The sequence below is a fragment of the Sipha flava genome, unplaced genomic scaffold, assembly GCF_003268045.1.
Source record: "Sipha flava isolate LNK unplaced genomic scaffold, YSA_version1 181_pilon_pilon, whole genome shotgun sequence".
NCBI classification, from domain to species: Eukaryota; Metazoa; Arthropoda; class Insecta; order Hemiptera; family Aphididae; genus Sipha; species Sipha flava.
This window is the reverse complement of record NW_020272220.1, coordinates 815629-823705: the sequence shown is the minus strand read 5'-3', so window position 1 is coordinate 823705 and position 8077 is coordinate 815629. Positions and strand designations below refer to the sequence as shown.

Genomic DNA, 8077 nt, shown 5'->3' with positions numbered 1-8077 from the left:
AAAAAAAAAAAAAAAAAAAAAAAAAAAAAAAAAAAAAAAAAAAAAAATGAAAATTACTTTATACGTATCAGGATGAGTACAGAATACATAAAAAATTATTTTAAGTTAACAATATTGTTTTCCATATAATATTAATTTGATGATTTTCATTATTCTATAAGTAGTTACGACTTTACGGGTTCCAAGAGTGAAATAATGACTTTCAACATATGAGTTACATGTATATACTAAAATCAAATGCCTACTATACTTGGGACTTCCATGGAAAAATAAGAAAAGTAAGCTGAAAAATACCAAAAATATTTTCCCGACATGAAAATACAAAAACAAGTCACACCGAGAAATTACTTATTACTTATTAACAATTCACGAATTATGATTATAAATACAAAATCTATATGTATAAAAGAAAGTCATGTTATTTAGAGAATTTATAATTCAAGAACGGCTGTACCGATTTTGATGATCTCTGATTTGTTGGATTCGTCTCCGTACAAGAATAAAAATAACTCTAATCTTGACAAGAATGCAGAAATTTATCTAAATAAGTAAAAATTTTATCTTAGATAAGTCATTAGCTAACTTAGCGTTATTTATCTAGATAAGATAAAAGAAGACAAAAAATCTATCAAGATAATTTATCTAGATAAACTTATCTAGATAAGTCCCAACACTGCGTGAAAGTCGATCATCATGACAGTTATATTTATAAATAATATTAATCTAAATACGTCTGTTTAATATATTTTAATTATCTTATTACTAAAATCTCATAAATGAATGATTATTTCATGCAGGTCAATTAAAATCAATGTTATACTATAAATAAATCATATATATTATCATTTATGTTAAAAAACAAAAGAAGGTGGAAAAAAAATATTAAAAATAAGAAAATCTTATGAATTGTAGAGATCATATTATTTTTAAACCATGAAATTACCTTAGTTTCTATTTTTATAAATTTTAATCATTCATTATATGATGATATATATATATAAAAAAAATGATTATAAAAATGAAAAAAATAACAATATTGTTACCTGGTAATTTCATATATGGGTATTATATTAAACTGAGTTTAAAAAGAGTCACTCCTGAAAAAAAAAACATACAATTAATAAAATAGCTATATTTAATCTTACTAAATATAATTGATTGACTTAGGCTTCGTTTAAATTGAGCGAGTTTACAAGCTGTTAGTTGGCAAATTCACTATCTGCTAGTTAACTCGTCAAGTGTAATCATGTTGATTAGTCAACTAGCAGATTGTAAACTATCGGCGAGTAAAGTTGAACGCCGGCCTGCTTTACTCGCTATTAGCTGGCGTTTCGGATTGAAAGATAGTAAACAAGCCGTGTGTCATTATAGTTGCTGGTGAACTAGCTGCGAGTAATAATAAAAACCAAGTGGATTTTAATCACTATCTAGTTGGCTACTGGCCGAATAAAACGTTTTGCGTGTGATATTACCACCACACCAGCCGACACCGAGTCCATTTCTAAAATAGAGTCCACTTCTAACCTAACCTAACCAGCTAGCTATTTGTCAACTCGTTCAATGTAAACGAGGCTTACTATGTAACTGTTAAAAAAACAGTAAAAGTTTCTCATTTATTATTATATAATAATTTGAATTGTTATTAATGATATTATTTGTGTAAATTTTTGTGTACCACCTACTAATAGGTGGTTATTTCATCATATAAATTGAAAATTTTCTAGAGATAACTAATTTGTATTTTCTATTAAATTATTATATTTAAGTTATGGAAGCGTTTTTTGTTCCCAGATAATTAACTTATTTTCATTTTAACAATGAAACTAATATTTTCTTAAAGTTTTATTCACATATATACATCGCATATTATCAGTAAATAAATAACGAGTACCTATTTATCAAAAATAATATTTTTTGTTTATAAATAAAATTTCATTGTGTTAGTTACATTTTTATATTGCCAAGTAAAATAATGGATAAAACAATCCAATACATAAGAAATGTTAACATTATGATGTAGTGATATTTAATAAAATCTATAGATTAAAATAATTGTGGCCAATCATATTTTTACCTTGTTTATAAAGTATAAACATATATATTTTTTAATGTGAATATTAACCTTATTTTGGTTCACAAAGAACATCAATATTAGGCTCTAATTTTCTTGAATTTACTTGAAAAACGACACGGTGATGTTTATTTATTATGCAAGACCGAGTTTTGCTTTTATTTATTTTCATAGAAGTACTTGCTCACAAATGTAAGTCGAACAAAGTATAAAAGTAATCTTGAATACCAACTGTCAAACGTTTGGACATTTTTCTTTAGATGAATTCGAAATAAACTCAACAAGATTTTTAATGCTTGAATAATGTTTAAATTGTGTTTTTAAATAACTATTATATTGAAATTCGATGGTTTCTAATTGTAAATAAGTTTAAATATGTTTTGTATTCTTTTGAAAAAGCGTTTAAAATAAACTGATAAGTTTTTAATTTGCTCTTATCAAAATGTTTTTTTAACGATTAAAAATTTGCGTGTAAGTTTGTTGATAATATAAATATACTACTGTTTTGAAACTACACCTCAATCTACTTTTTTTTTTTAAAAAAATAACAAATCATTTAAAACGGTATAGATAAAATTTTTCAATTTGATTTGATACTTTGGCGATTAATAGATAAAACGGTAATAAATTATCATAGGCCAGTTTTGGTCTACAGCCCGTAGTTGGTAACTAGTGGATTAGATTTTTTTCAGAAAAATTGCTTTTAGTTTGTTCAATTATTTTCTGGAAATGTGACACTGATGAGAGGCTAACGTAGAAGTCAATAATGATCAACAGGAATTCAAACGTGAATTATATTATGATAAAACAATTAATACTCAAATTTTAAAATTTATGGTGGTTAAAAATAAGGTATGATTTTTAATTTTTTTCATGCACAGACATATGTCAGCCCAAAATATTATTAAAATAACCATTATTTTTATCTTACCATATAGATATCTCAATATAATAATAGTTTATTGGAAGTTGTCAATACATTATGAATTAAAACACATACATTTTTTAATGATATTATTTTTTTACGAGTTAACTTTTATCAATATATTTTACTTGCATGTCACCGTATATATTATAATAAGTTTTGATTAAAGTTAACTCGTGAAAGAAAATTTTCTATAAAGTGTTTACTTTGGTGAAAGAATTTCGATTTTTGAGTGATTTTACTATTTTTAATTGACTATTATTAAGTTTAAGTTCATAGTATTTCAAAAATCAATATACATATACGAGTAATCTTTGTAAAGTATCTCTCAAAATTATAATAGTTTGCTGGTTAAAAAGTGACGGAAGTTGTTCGTGAAGAATCAAAAACAAATCGTTATTGATTAAATAGTTTTTAAATGAGTTTCATGATTTCGTATTCACTATATTAAATATAAACGTAAAACATATATTTTTAAACGAATATTTTATACAAAATAGGTTTCCGTTATCTTATTTTAATCATTTTTTTTCCTTCCTCACAGCTTATTTTTTTAAAGTTCTTGCTCGTGTTAACTGGCGTCATTCTCGTATTTCGAAGTAAAATATGTTTAAGGTAGAGTGCATTTGATCAAGATTAAAAATTATTTTATTATTACATTTTGATAATAATTATTGCAAGAAAATACGAGTATATGCGATGATTTCTGAGAGGTTGTTTGAAGTTGTTTCGGGAAGAGGTAATAATTGTTTTATTTGTTCATTTGATGTTTTTCGCAGTAAGTTTGTATTGTTATTTTGAGAATGTTTAACATGCACTGAAGGTTTTTATTATTATTTACATTACTTGAAGTATTGCATCCAGTATTCAATATAGCATAGCAAATACTGTAATCGACTACGTTAGTATCAGATTTAAATGGTATCCGATTGGTTTTTTACTTTATATGATTCCAATATGCGGCCAATACTGTTGATTTTCGGAAACAGAGTAGCATTTAAAGGTTACAGACTATTTAATGTCATCACGTATCTGGGTGGTCGATGAATGGGTTATGTTTAATTTGCAACCACGTGTTTTTCGTTAAATTTCACACGGTCGGTTTGGTGTCATGATGCGTAAGTACTTAGAAATACCTAAAACTTATTTAACCTATTTACCTTTAGAAACATTTTAATATTTGACGTCATGGTTCGTTTGTGAATAAGATTTTCAAAATGTAACTATTACTATGATCGGGTTTTGAGTCGATAAATAAAAGGCGTGACGGTATTTTCTTTATTCGATTTATCACGTTAATACGATTTGTCGGTGTTTACCTTTCTACTCGACAACGAAACGACGCAAAAACGTCGACTTAAAAGTATATTAAAAGTGAAAAATGTATCCAATTGATTAGTAATATCTGACGTACATTTAATTTGTCACATAGGTAGAAAAGAATAAAAATAAAAAAATAATACAAAGTCTTATTCAATGTGGGAATAATAAGTGGGTTGGTTAAATGAAAATACTTGAGACTTGAACGTGTATTGTTTATAAAATCATAATAATAATGGTAAAAATAATGAAATAGTAATCCTTTGTTATCCACTGACATTTTATCCGTGATGAAACGTTATTTACGCGATAACATTTTATCGGTATTCTACAAGCACTGCAATGCATTTAAGTAGATTCATTTCTGTAGATAATTTTTGTATACCACTAGGTATTACTAAAAAACTATGTATATACATGTGCACTTATTACAGATAAGCCACATTAGGTGACTATTGCACGTGTACGGTTTATATTCACCAATTGTTCGGTTGTCAGTTGGTATTTGTTAAATATTGATTGGCATTTTGGATGGATCAACAAGTAATGATATCACAACGTCGCTTGCTAGGAAATATAAAATGAACGAATCTAGTGTTCGATAAATGCGAGAAAACGAAAAAGCAACATGACGCAATGTTATGGAAAGCACTAATATTTATTGAGAAAATATGTACTCGTAGAAAATACTTATTAATTGCTTTATGGTCTCGTTATCAGTGAAACCTATTGCCGGAACGTAACCACTGTGGACAACAAGGGATTACTGTGTACTCTGTGTACGGGGATTTGAAAATAAATGTTTTCACCATCGCGTCACTGCTGTTACTGTGGCGTTGGTACTGAAACGATGCTTGTAAACGAAAACTGATGCGAAACGTACATGGAACTGATACCCATAGGCGTGCGTGGATCTGTATTTCAGGGGAGTGGTGTCTGTAATAATTTTGGACCCTATCATAACAAAACTTGTACATATATTTAATAAAGTAAAATGAATAAATATTTAAATAAACAAAGCTTATTTATTTTTTTTATTTTATTAAATTAAATTTTCTTTTCTATAGCTTTAATTATTTATGATTTGTACTTTTATAGTCAAATTGTAGCTGTTATATCACCATAATAAGTTTTTGCTCAAAAATTTAGAAAATATATGTTTATTTTCTCAATTACAAAACATCATTTATTTTTTACCGAATATTTTTGAATAAGTTTTATTTAATTTGACACACATCAGTTAAAACACACACCCCATAATCTTTGACTTAAATTTTAGGGTCCCATTCAGGCCCGGTTCTGATATAAGCTTAAATAGGCAACATAATCTCATATCTAGTGCTATATTTCCAATTTTTAAACTATAGATAATTTAAAAAAAAAGATTACATTTTCTATTACCTTCTTGTATCAAATTATGTATAGTAAAAAATAATACTCTATAATTGTTTTGTCTTATTTTAAAGTAAAATTAAATAATAAATATAAGGGATAGCAAGACTTAAGTTTGCCTAGATGTGAGTAAACATTTGAGCCTGGTCTGGTCCCATTTACAAAAATTTGGGAGGCATAGCAGCTTTTGCAGGTATTTTCTGCAGGTGCGTGCTTCATTTGCAAAGCTCATAAATCAAAACAACAAGCATAGACGCACTTGAACTTTACCCGAGTTAAACGTGGTGTGCAGCAACAGTCACGTACGTTGAACGTGGTGGGCAGAAGACGCGACTTTTTACGTGCCGCGGTGCGTTGCTCCAGTGGAACGACACGTTACCGAACACATTAGTGATTGGAGGGGGGGGGGTGATTTGAATCAACCTTTTTCGTGCGATGAATCGATTTTTTGAATTGATCTCCGTGATTCGACCATTTAAAAGATCGATTCGAATCGTTAATCCAATTTTTATATAAATCGAATTGTTGATACGATATTTTATGTGAATCAATTCATTATTAATTGTTAATTCTATTTCCGATATTTTTACAATACTGACTGTTCTTATCATAAAGTTTTCATTCCGATTTAAATTGATTGACTTTCAAGAACCACCCATCACTACCATAAACGATCGTCGTGGCCGTTTTAATCGGGTGTGGTCGGCAAGACACCAAAATGTCGCGACAGTAAAATCTTTCTTTCGACCAGTCCTCTCAAACAGAAATACTGCCCATTTGTCAATCCAATTTAAGATATGTTAAGTGTAACGCAATCAATATTTAAATAGTCATATTTACTTAGTGTAATGATAATTTTATATTGTATTTTATTATTTTATTTATCAATTTATCATTAATATATCATACACGGTATATCATTATAGATAAAAATAAAATGTATTTACTATTTTAATATAATTTATTGTTAAAAATAGAATGCACTGATAAACGATAACTTCAGTTAATACATTTATATCGAGACAAAATAACTAGAATCTTTGCAAATCCAATAAAAAATTACCACTACTTTAAAAATTGTAAATATTTCCAATGTTCATCTTAGTTCATGTTTTCAACAACTTATTTATTATTTTACTTGCCTATAAACTACTTTATAATGTTGAAGTTATCCATCTCGATTGTACCTTCATTTTTTTATATTTTTTTTTTTTTTTTTTTTTTTTTTTTTTTAATGAGTATATTAATATAAAACCAGCACTTGCCATTAACAAGTTCTTGTCATTACCATTATTTTATTTAAAATATAATATTTACAGTTATTAGTTAAATTTTAAACTTTAGAAATATAAAATGAATTATATGCGTTCGCAGCATAAACAAGCGAAGGCTTTCAAACACTGACTAATGACGAATTTGGAATGAGTTTGAACAGTATACCAATGCTCTCAAATCTAAGCACAGTCAACACCTAAGGTGACGTTGGCTTTTCGGTTGCCTTGATGGTATAGTCTAGACGCGCATTTGTTGGCACGCGATTCACAGTCTCGTGCGATAACTGTAAAGACGTCAATCACCCATGGTGCAACTTTTTCAAGACAGAAGTCACAAATGCGTCTAGAATACAACCGATTTGCAACCAGAACGAAACTTCTGTCCACGCATGGAAAAGACTAATTTTTTGCTATGCTGAATTCGGATTCAAACTGAGAAGACATAATTGATCTTAACCCACACGTAAGAGGCCAATACAAAATTTGACGCTGCTTTTAGCAGCAAAATAACTGTCTTGGATGAATAGGGAGTTTATTACTTTTTAGAAAATGTCGAAAGAATGTACAGGAAGATTATATATATACAGTTCTTCGGGTTCCTCTGGCTCTACAACGAATTTAAGTTTACTTCTTAGTTACTCGTGTTCACGGGAAAAAAATAAACAGAATAAGAAAACAAACGAAATTTACAAGTGGACGAATTAATCGTGATATGGTGCGATTTATTAATTACAACGCAACTGCGACCGCGGAAAATGATTCCATACGACCGATTTTAAATCGATTTCAAACTAAACTGATTGTGATCGCCTCTTGTTCCACAGATACACGCTGCAAAAATTACAAGACTGCTGCGCAGTGTGCGCTCAGCTCAAAGCACTCTGCATGCGGTACATATGTTCTGCAACGATAATCTTAAAGTAATTGCGCGAGCGGCTGTCGTGCAATTGGTTCGTAATCGATTTATGTCTACTCTCCGCGCACGAGTACGATTTATTTTTGACCAGTTGATAGTTTTATGCAAGCCCATGTTAGCAGAGGACGTGTATTTTTTTAAAAGTTATTTACAGTTCATATAACACATTTAAAACATGT

The 8077-nt window shown here is 28.6% G+C and overlaps 2 protein-coding genes across 9 annotated transcripts in view; one reads left to right on the top strand and one right to left on the bottom strand.

Moving 5' to 3' along the window:
* LOC112680892 (ras-related protein Rap-1b) overlaps positions 1-8077 on the bottom strand; it is a 162531-nt gene that overhangs the window by 61210 nt on the left and 93244 nt on the right. For 5 of the 6 annotated variants that reach the window (XM_025551121.1, XM_025551119.1, XM_025551120.1 and 2 more), the window contains one exon: positions 1044-1097. The exons of the other annotated variant lie outside the window; for it this stretch is intronic. The gene's annotated coding sequence lies outside the window, so the exon portion shown is untranslated. The remainder of the gene's footprint in view (positions 1-1043; positions 1098-8077) is intronic. 6 annotated transcript variants of the gene reach the window in all.
* The window catches only part of LOC112680891 (lipase member H-like), a 37082-nt gene that overhangs the window by 20973 nt on the left and 8032 nt on the right, over positions 1-8077 (top strand). The gene's annotated exons all lie outside the window — the stretch shown is intronic.